The sequence below is a fragment of the Toxorhynchites rutilus genome, chromosome 1, assembly GCF_029784135.1.
Source record: "Toxorhynchites rutilus septentrionalis strain SRP chromosome 1, ASM2978413v1, whole genome shotgun sequence".
In the NCBI taxonomy this organism is placed as follows: Eukaryota; Metazoa; Arthropoda; class Insecta; order Diptera; family Culicidae; genus Toxorhynchites; species Toxorhynchites rutilus.
This window is the reverse complement of record NC_073744.1, coordinates 41,257,571-41,282,408: the sequence shown is the minus strand read 5'-3', so window position 1 is coordinate 41,282,408 and position 24,838 is coordinate 41,257,571. Positions and strand designations below refer to the sequence as shown.

The 24,838-nt window shown below is 37.1% G+C and overlaps 1 protein-coding gene and 1 pseudogene across 15 annotated transcripts in view; both read left to right on the top strand.

Annotated features, from left to right (window-relative positions):
• Window positions 1-24,838, top strand: part of LOC129763160 (elongation of very long chain fatty acids protein AAEL008004) — a 213,991-nt gene that overhangs the window by 122,652 nt on the left and 66,501 nt on the right. The gene's annotated exons all lie outside the window — the stretch shown is intronic.
• LOC129763800 (U4 spliceosomal RNA) lies at window positions 20,959-21,036 on the top strand (annotated as a pseudogene).

Sequence of the window (24,838 nt, the reverse complement as noted above, 5' to 3'; positions counted from 1 at the left end):
ATTTAATTTTTCTTGAGATAAATAATTGAATAATTGTAAAATATCAAGCATTGTCAAAATGCACTATGTGCCCATTTTTGATTGGTCCATTTTGTGCTCCTCAAATCGTACCGACCAAAACGGTCAACCAGAGCAGCAGCGAAATAGAATGAAGCACGATTGGAAAAGAAAAAGAAAAAAATGAACGAAACATTGGTCGCAGTCTCACACATGCGTAATTCTCGAGCCAGCCAGTCAGCTTAAAAATCCCCGCTCCGCTGCCGTAACGATCATTCTTTGTGTGGACACCGACTGGACAACATCGTTGCTGGACGGACTGGACGGCGAGGGATCGAGTGCCTTTCTCAAGGCAAGAGGGCGGAGGTGGTAGCGCTGGAGTAGAGTAGAGTAGAGTTTTCAAAGGGCCTTTCTCAAGGCTAGAGACGAATGAACTGCAAAAGTTTAAAGTCTCTATAATACAATACCTTCCTTCCTTCCTTCCGTAACGATCATTCTCATCCAAACCGTACACCACATCGGTTCGCATCACAACACATCAACAAACCAACCCAAGCAGCCATGTCTGGACATGGTAAAGGAGGAAAAGTGAAGGGAAAGGCAAAATCCCGCTCGAACCGTGTTGATCTGGAGTTCCCCGCAAGGGTAGCTAGGCCGAGCGCGTTAGTACCAGTGCACCAGTCCACCTAGCCGGCGTTATATAGTTTCGGCCGCCGAAGTGATCGAGTTAGCTGGCAAAGCTGCTCGCGACGATAAGAAAACCCGCATTCGGTTCGGTGGACATCAAGACAACAGGCAGTTGCAGCGAGTGGCGAGTGGCAAACGCAATCGCAAAACGGCATCAGGTAGCAGAAGAAAAAAGTTTGTTCTTTATACAATCTGCTTTGGTGGCAAATCCAGAACAAGGCGGCATCGAGGGCGTTCGAAATGGTTTTTTTCAAAACCACGAGTACTAAGTTTTCTAAATTGGAACCATTCCATAAAAGAAGGCGCTTTTTAGGGCCATTAAACCTTCCAAAAAAGAGTTTACGAAATACAGTGCTTTCTAAAACATTATCCAAAATAATAATAAAACACAAATTGATTTTTTCATAATTTGTTTGCCAGGATATGATGAGTATGTGAATTTGGCAGTTGTTCTGAGCTTATTGATAGTTGGGGACTTTCCTGATTATTCAATTTTCACCAATTCTTAAATTGTTTCCAGATTGAAAGTACAGTAATTTACAATTAGTTCGACATTTAGCTAATTGGACGGACATGTGATGCGGCTTATTTAGTTGGACATTTTTGTAAACATAGAGATCCAAATTATGACCCCACATTGAAAGTCGACACTGTACCACTGTCATCGCAAATGTTCAATTACAGGTTAATATCGCCTCCAATCCAATACTGAGTGGCGCTTCGACACGTCGCATTGAATGTAATTTACTGTACAACATGTCACAAAGCTGGATGGGATGAAATTTTCCATCTGAAAGCTGTGGCGAGTGGCAAACGCAATCGCTAAACAGAAAGGTTTAGCCGAACAAGATGGGGATATCGAGTGATAACAAAACAATAAACTCTTTAGATTGGAGATAATTTTGTGATCCTGAAAAGGACACTTTTTATCCTGCATGTGAATCCAACGAGCGAACAAATCGTAATGAATGTATTTTTTTGCCATCGCCCCCTCTTAACGCTCATTCGTTCGTCTCGTTGGACTCGCCCCTCTGGCTGAGTCTGCCGATTTGTCTCTATCCTGTGAGTGTGTACCGCTAAAGTATAAAACACGCGGACCCCAAAAAAATATCTTATTTTCTTTCAAACCGTAAACCCGTGTGGTTGTACGGCATCGGCATCGTGGACGTAACAAAGGAGGACAAGTTAAGGCAAAGGCAAAGTCTCACTCGAGCCGTGCAGGTCTCCAGTTCCCTGTTGGTCGCATTCACTGATTGCTCCGCAAGGGTAACTAGGCCGAACGGATTGGTGCCGGAGCACCAATATACCTAACAGCGATTATAGAGTTTCGGCCGTCGGAGTGCTCGAGTTGGCTTGCAAAGCTGCTCACGACAATCAGAAAACCCGCATCAAGAACAGAGCAGCTTCGATTCGGCGCTCATCAAGGCAACAATTAGTTTCAGTGAGTGGCAAAGTGTTTCTCCGGCACGTCGCATTAAATGTAATTTACTGAACAACATGTTCAAGCTGGATGGGAAGAAATTTTCCAACTGTGGAAGCTGTGGCGAGTGGCAAACGCAATAGCTAAACAGGAAGGTTTAACCGAACAAGATGGGAATATCGAGTGATAACAAAAACACAACACCAAAGGTTCTTTTCAGAACCATCAACATATTCATAAAGAGTAAACAGTAAACTAATCCATTTTTCAGGTAGATAGGTAGGTATTCACGTAGGAGAAGAAAATAAAACAATATATTTAAAATATATATTTAACAAAAGATGTCTCCTTTGTATAGTCCTACGTCACTCCGGTTATGTCCCCGACATTACCCACCCGTCTTTTTTTTGTACTGGTCACGCTGCTCTCGTACCAAAGAGTGACGTTCGAAGGCGTCAAGGTTGATAGATTTGTTCTCTTTCTTGCTCGTTTTTTTCCTCTCCATCTGCTATGATGCAATCGATTGGATGGCCTGCGGGGGTGGCAGTGGCGGCAGCAGTAAGCGTCTCGGCGACATCCTCTCACTTTTGACGATTGTCCAATTTTCGCCGCTGGTCGAATGAATGATCTGGGAAAGTGATTCCACTCGATTGGATGATTATCCGCGTTCGTTTGCAGCATCGAAACCTTTTTGCAGGTGAAATAGATTCCACACAATTCTCTCTGTTTCCACGCGTTCGGTTGGAATCTATTTGTGGAATTACACCGAGTAAAGGTGTGTGCATACGAAGGTTTAAATTTAGCGAGTGTTTTCTTTTACATCAAACGATTCCTTGATCGTGTTTTATAACACTACAGGTAAACACTGTCTTGTTCCTGTCAAAACTAGGCCACGCGGTAGGAAATTTATATTGTGCGATGTTGCAGACATGTTCAGACATGCTAATCGCTGCTCTGTCATCTTTCAGCGAAACATCTTATTGCTGATCATCAAATGAGTGGGAATACATTAGGCAATTGCAGCTTTATTGATACTAATTGATGACTTCCCATTGGAACTCCCCTGAACACTTGCAGTGCACCTGTCAATCGCGCTAGACGCGGCACCGAATCGATTTCGTTGAAGTCTTCATTATCCAACCTCTAAAAATAAACCCCGTCTCCCGAGGGGATAGAGTTTCGCACCCGATCGAAAACAAATTAGTATTAGAATGGAAACCCGTCACTGCCGTCATCGTCGTCGCGTTCGTGTCATTCCGCCGTCAATAGTCAATCAGAAAACAGATTCGCGCACAGCGCTGTCAGCGGGGATGTCATCACTCGCGGCATCTGTCGTTTTTTTTTCCAATTGTGTGTTTGCTTTTTGATGGGTCATTAGTAGCGCGGTGAACCACGTATATCAGCCTAAGCCTGATGAGGAATAAGTACGCGCGGCGGGGTTTTCGGCTGTTACCCTCTCGCCCCAAACCAGACACACATGTTATCGATGCCTAGAAGAGGAGGAAGCTGGGTGAATCCGTTTCGGAAGATCAGATTGCGATTGTGGTGACATTCAAATCCAAATGGATGGGAAAGTTTCGTCGCGCTTTCACGTGTGATCGAGCGTCGAACTTTCGTTTGATTAATTTGCATTTTTTCGGCGAAATAGCGATAGCAGGGTTTTATGGGAAAATCGGAAAGTTGAACCATCGTAATGTGTGTTTAACCTTTCGGTAGTCGATGGATCAAGAGTTGTGGTACTGTAATTTATCGAAATGTTAGCCCACACGTTTGGCGATCCATTTTGATTAATATACTAGCTGACCCGGCAAACGTTGTTCTGCCATATAAATTATTCCTAGTGAATATTTTGGTTATTAAACAAAAATTACTAATGTATTGTTAGTGTGTTTGAATGTTAACTCAAATACGACGACAGTGGATACAACTTATACGCCGTTGAGGATACATTTTACTCCACTCACTATCGACTAAAATTAAAAAAAATTGTTTTCTTCATTTAACCCTCTACCGCCCAAACCTATTCCATTTTTATCTCGAACTAGCTGACCCGACAAACTTCGTCCCGCCAAAAATTTGTTTTTTGTTATCAATACCTTCAAACATTCACGTTTTCTTACTATGAGCAAGTTCATGGGTCCAATCGCAGAACTATTTATTGATTGATCTTCTATTCGTCTCCGTTGAATTTACCTTTTACTATAAAATTCCGAGTATTTCTAACAAAATTCATCATTATAAAATAAGATTATTTTCAGACACAATTCTTGTTCAAGATTTTTCAACCACTTTTAAATAACATGTTTCTCCGTTACATGGAATAAATGTTGCATACAGAAAATATGATAGAATAAAGACAGCCCTAAATCGGACAATGTCTTCCTCTAATTCTGCTCTTATCAACACATCTGGCGATACTTTTTTTTGGTATAGATAAAAGAAGATGTAGGAGTGTGTTTTATCACACCATAACTACCTACTTATAACTACCATAGAAATATTTATTGCACGTTTGTGAGTACTTTATTATGCTTCGATATAACGTACAATTCGATACAACGTACAATTTTGAAAGTGAAATGTACGCTATATCGAAGTTTACCTGTATAGATTTCCGACTTTCAACATAAAATACTCCTGGAATACTGTGGACATTCAAAATAATGTCTGAATAATTTGAAAAGAGAATCCGCGAAGCCCGTCTAAAAGCGTGCTTGGACTGTCGAGGGTTAATGTACTTCATTACAACAACTGATACATATAATCACTTAAAAATTAAATGTGATGTGAAGAAAATAATACATTTAAAAAAACTGAAATAAAGAAAATCAATATTATTCTCGTTCAGTTGCAGTCTCGTTGGGGAAAAATATGCACGTTTTCAAGATGGACAGCTAAAATTTTCTAATGGAAAACGCTTTGTACATTTCCTATCTGCCATGCAAGATGATAAAAGTTTCTAATCACTACATGAGCCCTGAACCGATTTGTTTGTAATCGATAGGATTTCACTATTCTAGCGAAGTCAACTTTTGCATCCGTTCAACTAAAATTCAATCTTGTCTTTACAAAAAAACAAACGTTAAAATATTTCAACTGTATTTGGGAAGTAATTTACATTCTATCAGGTAAGTAGACCCGAAATTATTTTTTTACGGAACATGTGTAATATTGTAATGAAATTCACTGAAGTTTTCATTTTTTGTTTGAACACACATACTGTAATGTCAACACATTGTGTTCTGACCTGAACATAGCAAAGGCTGTGTTGGCGTTGCTTATGACAGCGTCTCGCAAGTGAATGTATTCTTCCTCATTGTGTGATAGGAATCGTAGTCGTTCGCTCTCATAAATTGTCGAGCATGACCATTTACGACATCGCACAGCTTACGACATCGAAGAATAGCGTTGTCCTGACCACGTCGAATCATCATACGATGCATTGAAAATACACGTGCTGTTCAACTGGCGTTTTATCAAGATTGATACGATAGCGTGATTGTCAATTTGCAATCCGAGTATGTGTGATTTGAAGAATTTTAATAATTAATTGTGCTCATTCAATAATGGTTCACGCTCGTCGATTAAGCGCATGGCTTCAGGATACCTGCACTTGTATGGATAAAAGATTGATGAAGCGAACGTAGCGTCATTTGTCATTCAATAAGGCAAACAAATTTCTTCTTTTTTGGAAAAACGAACGACGGTCAAATTATGTTGATAGTGTTTATACAAAAGTACTAAAACTGCTATCGGGAAAAGGGGATGGGGTGAGAGAAGCTTCAAGAGGGTGAAAATTTAGAATTATTAGTATATTTTGAAAACCTATTTAAAAAATATGTATAGCATTGTAGAAGCATTGATATTTTTTTCTGCATAGAACCTCGCTAATCGGTATTAAATATACAGTAATTGGTATCTTAGCGGCATGATATATGACGAATTTCATGCCAACTCGTCTTAGGAGTTGACAGCACCATTTCAGATAGTAGTGAAAAGTTGTGGGTGTACAAACATGGGTCATTTAAGGTCATTTACTTGAAATATTCGAAAAATAATTAGACTACTTTTTGGAAAAAGCCAATTTTTTTTCTTAAATTTTTACAAAAAATTATAACTTAAAAACTATGACATCTACAAAATTCATGTCAAAAAATGAAATGTAGGAAATTGTTTAAATTTTTACGAAAAAATACCAAAAATTTTTTGGAAAAAAATTTTGCTGGGAAAAAAGTTATTTTAAAAATTAAAATTCATTTTCTCAAAAACGTATTTTATATATATGAATAGCTCTTACAATTTCCAACAAGTCGTCCATACATCGGAAGATAGGCACTTTTACAGGAAAAAGTTTTTCGAACAACAACTTTTCCATGTTTTTCTTTGAAAAAATGCTATGGGCTATTTATATATATTTCTTTCAGAATTTTAAAAGCATTTGTTTTCGAGAAAAATGAATTTTAATCTTAATTTTTTTTTTCTTTTTACAATAATTTTTTTTCCCAAAAATTGTTTTCAAAATTTTTAATGAAAACTAAAATTATTTCCTACATTCCATTCTTTGACTAAAATTTTGTAGGTCTGATACTTTTTTTGTGGGTTTTTTTTTAAATTTTGAGTTTTTCAACTTTTTTCGAAAAATCTTAATTTAAAAACTATAATATGTACATAAAGATGGCCAGAGAATGAAATGTAGAAAATTACTTAGGGTTCCATTAAAAATTATCAAATAATTTTTTGGAAAAAAAATCATTGAAAAAAATATATTTTGAAAATTAAAATTCATTTTTCTCGCAAACGTATGCTTTTAAAATTCTGAAAAAAATAGATATAAATAGCCCTTAGAATTTGCAACAAGTGCATCACAAGTGCAAAACAAGTTTCATGCATCGGACGATGGGCACATTTACATGTAAAAAGTTTTTCGAACAAAAACTTTTCAATTTTTTTCTTTGAAAAAATACTATTAATGTTTAATTTGTAACATTTTTATGTATGATTTATCGTAATTCACATGCTTTGCTAACTTTTCTCTATTTTGAAACATGTCAAACGTGAGAATTTACACACAAAAATGTTACAAGCAAAACTTTATTTTTTTCAGGGGTTTTCATACAAAAATGGCTTATACTCCAAAAACTATAACAGATAGAAAGTTGACGTCTTCGACAAAAGTTCACATTTTAATAAGATCTAAAACTTTGTCGAATACACTATATCGCTATCTTGACTTTAAACAAAATTAGGATAAGTTGTATTTTTTTCAAAGAAAATATAAAAAAGTTGTTGTTAGAAAAACTTTTTCCCTGTAAAAGTGCCCATCTTCCGATGTATGGACGACTTGTTGGAAATTTTAAGGGCTATTCATATATATAATTTTGGGAATTTGAAAAAAAAACGTTTTTGAGAAAAAAGAATTTAAATTTTTAAAATAACTTTTTTTTCAGCGAATTTTTTTTCCAAAAAATTTTCGGTATTTTTTCGTGGAAAATCAAACAATTTCCTACATTTCATCGTTTGACATGAATTTTGTAGGTATCATAGTTTTTAAGTTATAAATTTTTGTAAAAATTTAAGAAAAAAAAATTGGCTTTTTCCAAAAAGTAGTCTAATTATTTTTCGAATATTTCAAGTATTAAAAGTTGCTTAAATGACCCATGTATTTACACCCAAAACGTTTCACTGCTATCTGAGATGATGCTGCCAACGGCCAGTCGAGTTGGCATGAAATTCATCATATAGTTTACGGCCTACCACAATTTTTGTGCATAATTTCATTAAAATCGGTCAAGCCATTTTGGAGGAGCTCGACCACGAACATCGTGACAAGAGATTTTTCTATATAAAGAGATAGATTAATTTATCATTATCAGACACAATTTTCGTTAACCCATATTATGCCAAACGTTCGAAAAATCGAACATGGCTTTGAAAAGTAACCATATGGTAAAGTTTTGGCAACAAATGATAGCTTAGTCTATTAGCTACCACTTACTATCTGTTTCATTCAATTTTGTATAACTTTATTGGGCCAATAAATTCGGTTTAGAGCAACTATGTGAGGAACGTACATAACCTAACAAAAACAAAACCACAAACCTTATAAAAGTTAAAAATACGTAAACATTTCTACAATATTACTTTGATAAAATATAACACATTGTGATGAAGGAAAAACCGTCGAATTGAACGTCCTACAGGATCAAACATGTAGGTTTTACCCAATGTTTTTTTGTCATGTTCCGGAAAACAGAAGAACGAAAAAAAAATTCCTTGAACATTGGGGTGTCTGTAGCGCCAATAATCAAAATAACACCAAAGGCTATTGTTAAAAAAATATTTTTTACAGCTTGGTCGTTAATGGGTTAAATATATCACCCCACCTGCAGAAAATGTCTCACTCTTTTACATATAACACATATTTGATACGTTAAAGTAAATTTCAAGATATGATTTTTGTTTCAAAAGCGTATTTATTCCACCTGAAAATCCATTACCATTTTCCATAATACATGCTCTAATATCATGACAATGCATTGCGTTCTGGCATGGCAATAGTAAAGGCTGTGTCGATGTTGCTTATGATAACGTTACGTAAGTGAATGTATTCCTCCTTAGGCCGCCTCTGTTAATTGTGGTGGTACTAATCGCAGTCATTTGCCTTCTACCTTCAGGCGCATGTCGACCTTAAGTTGTTGGCACAGCTCACGACATTGTAGAATGACGTTGTCCTGTACGCGTTGAATCATCATATGATACACAAAAAAAACAATCTTACTCTGTTGTTTTTTGTACAACAGATTTTTTGTGTATATTTTCATTAAAATCGGTCGAGCCGTTTCGAAGGTGATACAAAGATCGTTTTGTTGGAAAATTGGTTGCCATTCTGAAGATAGCTTCATAATATCTCCATCAAAGAAGTCCCGATCCTTATTGGCGAAAAACTCCTGCAATAAATTTTCACAATCTTCTCTTGATTCCAATTTCTTATCGCCCTGGAAATTTTGCAATGCGAGAAAAAGGTGGTAATCGCTTAATGGTGGTAATTTTTGTATTGATGAAACATGCTGAAATATTTGTTTTGTGTTGACACTTTATTTTTAGCGTTCCATTGCGTTCTGCGAGATGACGTTGCTAAGATAATCGGGGTTCTACTGTATTATATGGAATCGAAATTTGTAATCTCGAATTTGATTCTAAGAAATATTTCGGAGTTTGCATCTAAGAGTTGAATTTGGAATTTTAATCGACATCTGATTCTTTGATCTAAACTCAGAAAAGATTGACTGAAATATAGATTACATGTGAACCAGAACAAATTTAAAAAGTTTTATTTCAATTGAATTGGAATAATTCTAGATTCTAAACTCACATTCCGATTCCGAACCTAGATCATGGTTCCAAATCCAGATTTAATATTTTTTATTCCGATCCCGGATCGATAATCTGAATTGGCGATTTTTTTATGCTTTTTAATTTCTAGACTAGAATACTACCTTAAGTAGTTCTGCATACTTGAAACCTCCAAAAAGAATTAGACTGCTTTTTGAAGACGACCAATTTTTCTCTTCAATTATACAAAAAAATAGAACTCAAAAACTATAAAACCTGCATCATTTTAGTCAAAGAATAAAATGTGGGAAATTATTTTCATAAAAAATGCATTTTTTCATATAACATTAAAAAAAACTTAGAAAATTTGAAATTATATTTATTATATCTAAAAAATATAGAAGTCCATATAATTACCAACAAGTCACACACATTGGAAGATGGGCACATTCCAGGGAAAAATTTTTTTTATACAACAACTTTTTCATTTTTTCTCCGGAAATTACAACTAACCCTAATTTTGTTTAAAGTCAAGATAGCGATATTTAGTCGAAGATGTCAGACTCCTGAAAAAAATGTGTTTTTCATGAAAATTAAAATAAAATCCTACATTTCATTCTCTGACCAAAAGGGTTCAGATTCAAAATAAACATTCTGTCTCCAACTTCAGATTCGAAAAGCAGATCATATCCTGTTCTGAAAATACGTTTTTTGACACGATATAGTACGTGAATCTGCAATAGGGGCTGGGATTTGGAATGTGAATTCGTAATAAGAGTTAGCAATTGGGATCGGAATCTGAAGCGGAATCGGTATATTAACATGGAATCCCTAACGAGAATCGGAAATTTAGAATTTGAATTACAAACATGAGAGTAGTATGTGTTCTGAAGTTATAGGAATTCAAGATTGAAGTATCTTTTCAGTCATCTTGTTTCAATTTGACCAACGAATTTCGCCTTTCATAAAATTTTTCCCTTATTGCAGACCATTGAGTCTCGCATTCCAATCGAACATCTGAAGTTGGAATCCGGAGGTAAAATCAGAAATCTGAATTCAACTCCTGAATCATATTGAATCTGGAATCTGAATCTGGATTTGAAATCCGAAATCAGAATCTGAAATCGTAATATGCTACTTGAATTCGGAATATGGGACCGCCGGAATGCGGAATCCAGAATTCCAATCGAAATATTAGATCTTTATGCAGTATTGAAACAAAATAGACCGAATACAGATATTGTATATGGATTCAGAATCTGTGGCTAAAATCTGGGATCTGGTCAGGATTATAATTTAGCAATCGAGATACAATCAATATTAATAAGATAATATGAGATAATGGTACATAATTGGTAAGTTGAATCGGAGTAATTCTACATTAAAAATCCAAAATTTCGAATCGGAATCCGAATTCATATGGAAATCATTTTCCATATAAATTCGGATTCCGATGTGAAATTTTTGTGAAAATCTAGAATGTGAAATTGGAGTATTTGTATTGAATCTGGATCTGATATAATCGAATGCTTATCTGGATTTGTAATTAAAGTCAGAAATCGGAATAGGAATCAGGACATGAAAATCTAAATTAGGAATCGGAATTCGGTAGCAGAGTCTAGATCAGAACTTAATTTAGAAAATGGGATCTGAAGTGCAATTTGAATCAAGGATCTGAATCATGAATCAAAATACCGTATACGTGATAATGTTAGCACCATTGAGCAATGACAAAACTTTAAAAAATCTCAAAATTTTCGGTATTTTTATTTCTATTGGTATTATTTGTTTCTGAGAATCCTAAACTATGTTAATCGCCGATCGAGTTTCCTATTCCTGCAATTGTGGCCTCCACACACTTCCGGAACGCACGACATGTCCTAATAATGTAGCTTGGATCCTGGGACAATGTTTGTCTGAGTCTTGCTGTACTGGGGTGGCGTTTATAACTTTGCCTTCATGATGTGCCATACTGAGTAATCCAGCGGAATACGATCGGGCCTGGATGACAGCCACATATCCTCTGCTCAGAACGACTGATGTTCCTGTAACCACTCTTGTTGAAATACAACATTCGGCTTCGGGTCGTACTGCTCATTGTCACCTTCTCAAAAGGATCCAGTTTTTGCCATCGGAAGCCATCAATCCAAATATCACAACGCTCGCAAGAGCCTTGGCCAGATACACGTTTTTATGCACGTCGGCCACGTCTTTTACCGGGAAAGAACTAATATAGCGATTGGTTCTGGAATTTGATACGGGATCGACGGTAAACATGCATTGCTTAGCGGATTTTTTCGCTTGAGGAAGTGCGAGATTTTCTTATATCGCTCGACTCATAACTCCCGGATGCGGATGTTAATCATGTGAGTTTTTCCGTGTCCTCGAATTTACCTCGGAATTTTTCTTTACGATCTTCCGTGTCGTAAAGCTGCTGATCCCGTATTGCTTCGCCATTTTCCTCATTGAACGCACTGGATTCGCCCGAATCCTCCTTTTGATGGCAAAGATAACCCTCGGAATCCGAGCTGACCTCGGACGACCTGTGGCCACCTTGGCGAATAATGTTCTCTCCTTTCTCGGTCTTCTTTTTTCACGGTCCACCGGGACACTCCCGTGGCGATGTTTTTTTTTGCGACATTTGCGCGTGAGACAAATCACGAATACGCTGCCACTACGTCATGGTGCAAATGTAAAACTAAGGAAATCGGATCATTTAATTCGCAGCCTATTATGGTTTGAATTATAACGTACGTGTATGCAAAAAAAGACGAATGTGAAGGGGGAAACTTATCTGTACGATGGTGTAAACATTATCACGCATACAGTAGGTCAGTCTAATGTTTGTTTTTTCCATCTTCAAGACAGAAATGGAGTATGATACAAAAGAACGGACTCTGTTATTCCTTATGTTAAGTTCTAACTATCATAAAATGATTATGTGTTACTGGATAAGAAGATCTTAAAATACTGTATAATCCGTTTTCAATCAAGGCACAATCAACTTGCAATCTCGTCTTTTATTCCTCTTCATTTTCTTTCAATATTTGACTAACTTTACTTTGCTTATCTATATATATATAGCTGTCATTCCAACAGTCCATTAATCTATGTTCTTCTTCTCTTTATTTTCAGGTAATTTCCATACTGCCAGCAAACTTGGAGTGCGATCTGTGATCCCTGAATGTCCATTTACCGAAAGAATAATTCTTCACCGTTTTTGATCTCCTTCAAAAAGTTTTGATTCAGAAGGTACCCACAATCGAAAAAGTATGTTTTTGTTTCGGAGATCAACAATCGAGTGGATGTGTCCCAAAATGAATGGGAAATATTTCACCAGAATAAGAAACTACCGATATTAGGGTGATTTGTAATTTGCGCCTTCCAACATTTAATCCTTTACGTTAATTCGACGTTACATATGTAAATATTCCAAAAGAGACTAAAATATTGTCATATTTTCGCGGAACACCACCAAAAGAGATGAGCTCGTCATTTGCAAGTTAACTGCCGCAACTAATTCGGGCAGTTCCGCCTCTTCTGCGCCCACCAACAATCTGTTCGCACAGCGCAGTCCTTTGATAAATAATGATGAAGCCGCAAACAGCGATCGCGTAATATGAAGTAAAAAAAAAATTATTCACGGTACGCTTGGTTTTCGTCGTCAGATGATATCTAGTGGTCATCATCACCTGTTCATCCTTTTGGTGTGACCGCTGGTCACAATCTTCAGTCACACACGAATGGCAAACACCTCGCGGAAGGTCACTACCGCGTCTTGAACGAACGGATCGTATGGGATTATCCGTCCAGTATTTCAAGTTTTGGGAAAATCACGAGGCATCCATTACACGTACCGCTTCGCCTTGGCAGTCAACGAGAACGCTGCTCAAGGGCGGATTTCGGAAGTTGTTTTGGTGGTTGTTCTTTTCGTTTAATCCCTCCCCAAATATTGGCCGGGTGTTGTTGAGGTTGAATTAATTTGAATACATATTGAATCACAATCAACGTCATATCTGTCTCAGCCAACGTATTCGGCTTCGCACCACTGTAAATACCTCGTGAGTTTACTCTAGGAATATCATGGCATAGAGTCAAGTTGTGTTGCATCTGTTTGACTCAGCCAACGCCGACCAAAGAGTGGTCTAATTAAACAAAGCACCGAACCGAGCAACCCCTCACTCAATGGTGGGATGCAAAGATGGGATGGGAATGCTCTGATGTAATCTGTCTCAGCTTATGTTTGCTATTTTCTTTTTCGCATCAAGCGCAGATCGTGGGTATTGAAGACGTAAGAACATCATATCTTCGTCATCCCTCCGCGAGTGGAGAGTCAGCGAAAATACACATTTTCGGTGGGGGGAAGGTCGTTCAAAATGCTGGTCGCTATTTTTGGACGAGACGCGCGATTATTTCTAATAAACATGTTATGTGAGCCGCGGCTTCCGGGACGGGCGCGGCGCCCTGATCTCGATATCCAGCAGCGGGTCGGGGGAGCCGTGTCAAGTCGTGGTGGACCTAGTCATTAATCGTGTTTGTGTGACATTTTCCCTACGGCTAATTTATCAATCGATTAAAGGTCTTGGACATTTGACTTCTGATCGAAAATCAACTTACGTTGGCGGTGACATATATTTAGGGTTACATAATCTGCCTTTGGTATTGTGCCAGAAATAACGCGATTTCAATTCTCCGAGACGAGGCTAATAACGATAATATTCAATGCTTTCGTTATACCACTTGTGCCGAAGCAACGCGGTCGCCTTTTCAACCAACTGCTGGACGGACCATGTCTTGTGTGTATCAATGGTTCGGTCGTTAATGTCATTCTCGGCGATAAGTGTGTTTTCCGAAAATAGCAGAGTTCCATTAAATCCGTGCAAGAAATTGAATAACCGTCCGAAATGACTCCGTTCACAATCGGGTAGAAAGTGAAGACGCATTCGTCACATTTATAAACCGAAGCACAGTGAGAAAAAATACAGGATGCTGTTGAGTTGGGCTTAATATTCCCAATAATGATAATTCTTGAAGCATTGACAAAATTTCCTGTGCTCGATCGAATGCAAATGAAAGTTTTCACACCAAATGACGAATCGGAAATACAAGAAGTGGGTTATATCTGTGATATAACCGCAAGGTAGACGTAGGACTACCTTTAGCTCGGTAATCATTTATTTGAAATTGCATCTGCATCAATTCTAAATGAATGAATGAATGAATGTTATGAAATATTGCTGAAAGTTTTTCTTGTTAATGTGTGATTAGATTAGTATAAGTATGGAACTGTTATTAACATAAAATTCAACTCTTTCGAACTTGTTGGTGGTCCCGAAACGAACCGATGGAATTTAAGTGGCCTTGTAAAAGCAACTGAAGATGTTCGATACATGATTCATTTTTGTTTTCGTAAGAATAACACGAGATTAGAAACTGAGGGCGCCACTTCACAGTGAAAACGAAATAAAGTCTATATAACCTTGCATAAAATTAATTTCGTTTTTTATCATGATGTGGCAATTTTTCATGATTGTTCCATGCGAAAGCAGAACAGAAACTGATACTATTGACGAATTTACGTTAGATTTACAACCAGATGGCGCAGCGAGTAAAATGATGATGTTTTGTTTTTTTGGTCGTTCATTTTTTTCAGAAAAATTAGAATTTATCTTCAAACTTCCCGGTTTCACGTATTCTTTCTTAGCTAAAAAGGTTAGGAAATCGCCATTTTACAACGTGGTATGTATATTCTGAAGAATGGCTTGGTATGAGTGTTGTAACTGTATTTTTTTTCAACTAGATAAACGATGAGTACCATGTGTTGCGCTAAAAATACTGTAAATCCTTCTTGTATCGCCCCTTACTTTATCAATTATATAATCCAACTTGATATGATATCGATTTCATTATCATTATCCACAGCATTCATAACCTGTATGCATTATCGAACTTAAAATTTTCGAAGATTATCAATGACTTTGGTCCAATCGTGTGTTGAAATCATCGTGAATATACAAAGCTCTGACTTTCTTACCATTTAATGGTTGAAATGAATCTAAATAGAAATAAAATGAATAATCACGACCGAATCTTGCTTTTCAGTGCGTAGAATAAACAAACATCATAACTTTTGTGGTTCTGAACTATAATGTAGGTGTCGCATGAGCTGATTCAGCTTTGCGTACATTTGTCAATTGGATTACATTACGGGAACATAAAGTCGAATGCGTAAATGCGAATATTCCTTCGCTTGGACGCATTCACACGCAGACAATTTTTCATGACTGTTACTTGCGAAAGCAGAACAGAAACTGATGTGAGTAAAAGTACTCACGCCTCGCCTGTGTCCGCTATGGTTTCCCAAACACTAATGCAAGCGAGCAAAAGAAGTCGCAGCTTGCATGTATTCGTTGACATTTTATCTTAAGGATGAAGTGATTATTATACCGCTCCATTCAGCCGGTAAAGAGGTATTAACGTGCAAAACCTTGCACTCCAGCGTCACTCTCTCGTTTTCGAAACTTTGAACTTACACCCCGGTACAGAAATGAAAGACGTAGTCCTACGTCAAAACTATAGTGTCTTCAAATTGAATCAAACGTTACACATAAGCGACTCCACCCAAAACCAGCCGAAAAACTACAAATGTTGACGCGATCATTATTAGCGCAAACGACAAATAGATTAACAACGCTTGTCACTATGTTATTGTAGAACATATACGAATTGAATTTATCGAATTTTCCCATTTTCCTCCAGGGTTTTCCGAAAATATTCAATTGTCATATTTGGTTGAAATTTTTTTAAATATTTTTGTGGGACCCTCTATCCATTCCAGAGGAGGGAGGGGTGTCATACCATCAGAGAAACATTTCTCGAACCTCCCCTTCCCCTTAGAGATATACAAACATAAGTTAATGGGATGCAATATCCTTTTAGATACATCTTTAAAAATTTGCGGATCATGCCATTAAGATCTATCTAAAGGGATACTGTATTCCATTACCTTAAGTTTCTCAAGCACTGACATGGTTAAGAAACGATTTTCAGATGAACCGTTTACCGCTTACCGTTTTTCGGAAAGGGTCTACAACACGAGAAAATTTTGTTGCAGTCCATTGTGGTATACTGTTGTTCATTCTATAAGGAAGATTGTTTGACTGATTAACGATGTTTGAATTTGAGTAACTTTATGTACATATACAGAGGTACCTTAAAGATACCTAACTTCAGGTACAAACTAGGCATAACGTAAACAAGGTAATTATTTTTGTACCTATAACGTGCGGTTGATTGAACGAGGTGTATTTGTGTTGTTGGGATTTCAATTCTACCTAAAAAAAACTGTTCATGTTTTGATTGTGCAACACGAGTAATATGTTAGAAGTTTGTAATAAGACAAAAAAAAGATTTTTTAGTAGTACTACGTTTTGTATTAACCCGCATGTCTTAAAATGTTTTTCAACGTAACTCCCAAACATATATTTTTACCATAATGATGTACTTGAAAAATTTGTTGAAAATTTGCAAGCAAATTCATAATGCCATACAAATGAAACAAATGAAACACAAATTTGTGCAGAACTCGAGAATCAATAAAACGTAACTATATTTGGCACGAGGAGGTTTTAAGGGGAAAGAAATGTTACAATGGTGATTCGACACTCCTTATTCTCAAAGGTGGGGGGGATGATGGTTTGCATAACTCGAGAAATAATCAAGCAAATCGAACTAAATTTCGCATGTGAGGGTTTTAGAGGACAGTCAATGTTTCTATGGTGGTCCGACACTACATCTCCTCTCGATACGGGAAAGGGGATGCTATACGAATGAAACTCATTTTTTTTGCATAACTCGTGGACTAATCAAACAATTGGAACCAAAATTGGAATGTGAGAATTTTACAGAACAGTATGTTATCCTAGATGGTATGACACTCCTCTCTTCTCTGGAAGGGGAAGGGGGGTCCCATAACAATATCACACATATTTTAACCAACCATATTCGAACTAAACATGACAAATGAAAATTTTCGGAAAACACTGAAGGAAAATGGGAAAATCACACCGTGATAACCGTTGTTAGTCCATTTGATGTTTGTTGTCTATACAAATAAAAATGAATCGCCAAATGAGTTGATGTGCAAAACTCGAGAAAGAAAAATAAGAGGGTATCGAATATTATACGAGAATATTATAATGACGAGTTTTGGTAGAATTACTAGGAAACTTATAGTAAAAGGAAATTATAAAGGGTCAATTAGAACGTTGAACATTCGTTTGTAAAGAAAACGTGAATATTTGAAAGTATTCATAACAGAAAATCCATTCTGTGCGGAACGAAGTTTGCCGGGTCAACTAGTTTACTATAAAAAAGACAGTAAATTAGAAATATTTTTTAAATGTCTCGAGAATGGCTGCATTCAGCAAGAGATTGATAAAGAGCATTTTTATTTTAAATCACATCAGGATCCATAATTTGTGCCTAAAAATGATTGTCAACATACAAAAATTTGAAGTTTCGAAAATTCATAAAAATTCGTCAAAAATAGTTCTACCATCTGGGGCTTAGTTTTTTAATCTTGCACATGACTTCGATTTCATATAAAGACATTCAAAAAAATGAAAAATACGTATTCTAGATATTGTAAATTAACCCTGTGCGGTCGTAATTAATTTCCCTTGAAAGATATCCTCGAAAATACCCAGCGCAAATAGTACCCACTCCCCAAGCCTCGACAATTGGAATCATCGTTGATCCGGAGCAGGATTATTAACACTTGAGAAGGAATGGATTCCTCCTCGGAATTACACAGCGAAAATAAGACCCCCTTCCGAACAATTCCAACTTCCCAATAACGACGATCGATTGCAGCATTCGTAAACAAATAATTTTATAACGCTGCTTTTATAAATGTGATTTCTTCGATATGTAATATGTATAATATCCACTTGGATCATATCCACTACACCGTATCATACCATATCAAATCCATAGTCAATCCGAGTACAATAGTACTCGCTGCTTGCATCTAATTTTGTATGACAATTTCCCCTGGCTCCATGGTTTTGAAATCTGTGTTAGGGAAACATTCCGATTTGCAGAAACGCATGCGAGTACAAAAGTACCCGCGGCTCACATCTATTTTGCAATGCCGATTTTCCCATGCTTCGTGATTTTAAAGTCTGTGTTAGGGAAACATTCCAAGTTGCAAAAACGCAAACGAGTACAAAAGTTCCCGCTGCTTGCATCTAATTTGCTATGCTGATTTTCACAGGCTCCATGGTTTTGAAGTCTGTGTTAGGGAAACATTCCAACTTGCAGAAACGCAAACAAATACAAAACTACCCGCTGCTTGCATCTAATTTGCTATGCCCCCCTGATTTCCCCTGATTCCATGGTTTTAAAGTCTGTGTTAGGGAAACATTTCGATTTCCAAAAACGCAAGCGAGTACAAAAGTACCCGCAGCTTGAATCTGTATTGCAATGTTGATTTCCCCCAGGCTTCATGGTTTCGAAGTCTCTGTTAGGGAAACATCCGTTCCAGCGATTGTACCTCAATCGTTGCGCAATTATAACTGAGTGGATTTCCGAGCGGCACCCGCTTATATACCGATTGATGTGATTTCAGTACTCTGTTTTGAAAATAATTTTAGGGCTATTGAAACAAATTATTGGATCAAAAAGTAACAAGCATGTAACGCGTAGACATTTCATCTGTCGAATGAATTGTTTATCATACTATTTCGTTCAGTTGTTTAGGAGCTATTAACGCTCAAAATCTTGTTCTCCGGTGTAAAGCCTTCGTTTTCGAAAGTTTGAACATACACTCCAGTATAGAAATGAAAGACGTAGTCCTACGTCAAAAATAGTTCTATTTTTTTATTAGTGTATATTTTCTTCACGTTTAAACATCAATACTCCATAACTCTTTCTAAGACACTAACAGTTCGGCTGAAAAGTTTATAAGGTAACACAATGAAACTATTTTTTTTACACATTTCAATTTTATTATTCAACATAATTGACTTCGAGGGCGATATAGCGATTATAGCGATCTTGCAACTTGATACCATTTTTATAGTACTCTTTCGGTTTTTCCTCAAAATACACCCAAAGTTAATTTTTAGCACAAGTTATGGCATCCCGATTTATTACATTAAATGAGCTGAGAAATAACAGAAAATGTTCTACTCCCCAATACATGTATATCGTTTGTATAATATATATGCAAGAGCCAATATGAGGGAGCGAAATAGGAGACACATTTAACAAGCAGGAGACAAGCATATGAAAGCTTTCCGTATAGTTTGCCAAATACACGGCCCAGACAGAGAAAGATATATTCTCGTTCATGTTCTTCTTTATCGTCTTAGAAAACACCTTCCAACTTCATTCTATGATGAGGTGTAATATTATCACGCTCCTTTATAATAGCGCTGGCAGCTATATGGATAGCGTGGTCGTGTAAAGTAACTTTGCATTCCAGCCGGCCTTGGTTCGATCCCCATTGACGTCGTATGGACTTTTTGGACGTAGGACTACGTCTTTCATTTCTATACTGGGGTGTAATTTCAAAGTTTCGAATACGAAAGCGTTATGCCGGAGAACGAGATTTTGGGCGTTATTAGCTCCTAAACAACTGGCAACTGACAACAACGAAATGGTATGATAAACACTTCATTCGAAAGATAAAATGTCTACGCGTTATATGCTTGTTACTTTTTAATCCAAGAACTTGTTTCAATACCCCTAAAATTGCTTTCAAAACAGGCTATTGAAATGACACCAATCGGTATGTAAGCGAGTGCCGCTCGGAAATCCACTCAGTTATGATTGCGCAACGATTGAGGTACGATCGCTGGAATGGATGGATGTTTCCCTAACACAGACTTCAAAACCATGGAGCCTGTGGTAATCAGCATAGCAAGTATGGAGGCGAATGAACTGCAAAGTTTAAAGCCTCTTAAAAACAAAGAAAGAAATAGCAAGTTAGATGCAAGCAGCGGAAACTTTTGTACTCGTTTGCGTTTTTGCAAATTGGAATGTTTCCCTAACACAGACTTCAAAGTCATGAAGCCTGGGGAAATGAACATTGCAAAATAGATGCAAACTACGGGTAATTTTGTACTCGCTTGCATTTTTGCAAACCGGAATGTGTTTTCCCAATACAGATTCCAAAACCAAGAAGTTGAGAAAATCGGCATTGCAGATACTTTCAAGTCGGTAATACTTTTATACCCCCATGCATTTTCACACTCCGGAATTCGTTTTGCTATCACGGTCTACGCACGGTGTAACGCTTTGGCTCGATTATTACTGCATTGGAAGATATCGCTTCATGTTTTCAACTCACTGAACTTCTGCGCATAACGTTTGATGATTAGACAAAATGTTGATAACTATTTGCTGCGATAACTACTACCACAATGTATGAATTGACTTAAATTGGGATTTGTTTGCAATTGAATTCGTAAATAGTTTCATTCATTGACTAGTTTAATCAATCATTTATAAAAGATAACTCTGCGCAAGCGGCGATATCGCACCCAATGAGGAACATCCGAGGTGCGATTATTGCTAATTGAATAAATACAATTGTTTACTAAGCCAATGGCAGTCCTACGTGAACCTTGCGGTTATATCATAGATATAACCCATCCATAGTTTTTTTTCACAATCCCAAATGAAAAGAGAAAAGAAAACAGAAAGAGATGTCTACTCGCATACATACAAACCATTTTTAAGCTTTTAAAATAGCTCATTATTTGCGCATTTGACTCTCATGCACAGGAAATGGCAACTTTTCTGCCAAAGATGACATGTTTTCTGCCAACGCTAGTTTGGGCGTAGAATCCAGTTTTTTCGCAAGTGTGGTATGTTTTTAAGGAAGACAAGCTATGGTAGGTATGTAAAAAAATAACAAATAAAATCTTCCTACGATTCAAATTCTTTGTGTTATAATACATTGGAGTGTCAATGAAAATGGTCATCTCGAATTTTCGAACGGGACTTCCTGCAAAATGTTGCTATCTGGGAAAAAATAACCAATGCAACATTTCAGCTCAACCGGACTTAACAGGTTCGACGCCCAACGCGACGTTTTTGAATTTCTTGCAGAGCTCAACTTGCGATTAAATTATTAAATGAAGATCAAACTTAGTTTATAGATAACTTTTACATGATCTAGCAATGTTTGTTTTCAATTGAAGACGAATTGATGACTATAACACATGCCAAAGTCATAGTATAGGGGTTTTGCAAAAAACTGCAGTATAAACCATCCGTACTATAAATTAATAAAAAGTATAGTATAAACAGTATAATATTATGGTTATGATTTAATTATTTTTCTTCATATCCTATAGTTGCATTTAGGTGCCTATTCTATCAAATTCCTTCTAAAAATCCTACTCAATTTGAGCGAAGAAAGTGTCACCCATATCTGGGTGACGGGGCGTCGAAAGTGTTAATTTACTAGTGTCGCAAAAGCGTCAAAGTTTCCGTTTAATAAAACCGAAAAAACACCCAACGGGGAAGTATATGAAATCAGGGTTTAAAAAAATGATACCTAATGTTCTCAAATTGAATGAACGTTGTTTTTCTAAATCATCTCTCTGGGACTTTTTTTTGGAATACGAAGCATAGCGTATGGTTTAGAGTGCCAATAAAAATGGTTATCTCGATTTTTCATACGGGAATTTTAAGATATTTGGCATCAATTTTCTTTCAAACCCCCAATTTCATGTACTCTCCTCCCTTTTTCAAAATACTCAACGTCAAGCGACGCTAGTAAAAATATTCCGAATGAGCTGGAATTTTCCATAGGCTCTTCTCTCGGGGGAATCAACATTTTGCAGGAAGTCCCGTTTGAAGAATCGAACTCTTTTTTCCCATACATCGATTGGGTTCCCATTGTGCACTCGTGGAACCATGTCATCATCCGCACACACACACACAGAGCATCAGCCATGAATGACACTGGCTCGCCGCGGTGTCCCCACGGACCCAATCCCCTTTCCATTTTGAGCGACTATTCATTACTCAACCCTCTATATGTTGTCGGAAAATGCCAAACACCAGCCGATGTGCCCTGACCTGACCAATCGAGGTGGTGAGTGAGCGAAGGGATGGAAGAGTGCGAGCGTGAGACGGAGAGGAGTACTGTTTTGATCAATGAATATTTATTTTCATTTCATTCGACTCTATTCGCAGGCCATTCCCACAAGTGTATATCCCACACCGAAGGGTGGATTAATGGATTTTCTTTTTCACACTCGCTTCGCTTTGTTTCTACTTATTGGTTGTTATTATTTCAATACACCCTCTTTCAGCAAACAGTTACCATTTTAACAATTCATTCAACGAAAAGTGTGCCGCTCCTCTTCTTGATGTTCTATTTCGTCCTTTGGCGATCGAAAATAAAAACAATGAGGTCGGGTGTTTCCCAGCAGCAGCCCAGCCCGTCACCATTAGGCGCCACGAAGTCCAAACGCTCCGACGGTGGCGGAGGCGAAGACCGGAAGTGGATTGAAGCGAAAGCTTTTCCCAACCTCAGACAAGCAGCATGACTGATTGTTCATCGTATGAATGGTCAATGATGGGTTTCTGTTGGCTTGGGTGGCCTTTTGTAGACAAAGTTAATTTGATTAATTGAAGTTTTACACATGTAACAGTTTATTTTAGTTGGGGATTTGCATTCTTTTAACCTATCCTACTCGCGGTGCCTTTTGATGTAATCCATTATCGTATTTATTGATCCGCAGTCGTTCCGATGTTCTCGTATCTTTTTGACGTAGGACTACGTCTTTCATCTCTGTACCAGGGTTTTGAAGGTTTAAACCTCTTCGCCGGCTGAACGCAGTGGTATGACAATCACTTCATTCGAAAGACAAAATGTTCAAGAGTTATATTCTTGCTGCTTATTGACTGGAAAAATTGTTTCAATATCTAAAAATTACTTACTTATCTGTACGGAAATTCATTTAGCTGTTATTGCGATGTGAGATGAGGATGGTCACGTTCACATACCTATGCATTATGCTCTTCCCTCCCAATTCTATTTCTTTTCTGCGGCCGGGCTGAACGGAGCATTTAGCGGGAATCGAGGTATCGATGATAATTCGATACAGATGGGTGCCATTGACTATAGAGATTGAATATAATTATGTTCCAATAAAGCCAATCAATCTATATATATATATATATATATATAAATCTCGTGTCACGGTGTTTGTCACCGAACTCCTCCGAAACGGCTCGACCGATTTTGATGAAATTATGCACAAAAAACTTGGTAAGCATGAGAATAGGTTGTAAACTATATACGACACCGCTAGGATACCGATTATTAAATATTTAATACCGATTAGAGTGCCTCTATGCAGAATTTTTTTTTATTATTTTTTTTCTTAAATTTTGCTTCAAACAATACATATAACCAGAAATTTAAACCCCATACCCTATTTTCAATCGCGATTTTAGTAGTTTTGTATATTCAATATTCAAAAAATTTAACCGTTGGTCGTTTTTCAAACAGAACGAATTTATTTATGTTGTTAAATAACAGAATAACAGACTTTCATCCACACATTCGCAAGTAACTTCACTTCGTCTAAAGACAGGCATATCGCCCGCGAGCTGGAAATATTTCTGAATGAGCACAACGAATTATTGAAATACTTCAAATCACACTTGCTCGGTTTACAAAATGGCAATCACGTTATTGTCACCAATTCTGATAAAACATCTGCTGGAGAGCACGTGACTAAATTCAGTGCGCAAGCGTTACTAAAATCATAGCACAATGACGCGAGAAATTGTGATTCGAAGAAAAAACAGTAATCTTGAATCCATCGTTAACGCACATCTTTCATACGACTTTCTCCATGTTCTTCTTCAATATCACTAACGTTCTCAACGTTCGCCTTCTCATCGTAGTATTACTTGCATCATTTTTAGTAGTACTTAGTTGACATTCCTCTACCAAACAACAAGCCTTGAATTTATTCTGAGTGGCAAGCTCTAGAATGTATGTGACCACAATGCAAGTCAGAAGAAATATCTTTGACGAAAAATGCCCAACCGTCTTGAAAGAACAAGATGAACAAGAAACACTAGACAACATGTTACTGCTACAGGTACTCCATTCATTATGAACATCATTACTCATTTTGAAATAATATTTATGAATAGCTATATCAGATGAATAAAATAAAGGAGTGCGCTCGATGGATTTTAAATATAGCGTATGATGTCATTATATGATGTCGTGAACTGTACCAACAAATCATGATCGACATGTAAGCGAAGGTAGAGAGTGAACGACTGCGATTCCTACGATCTAATCAACATAAGTGGCTTGATGAAGAATACATTCACTTGAAAAACGCTATCGTGAGC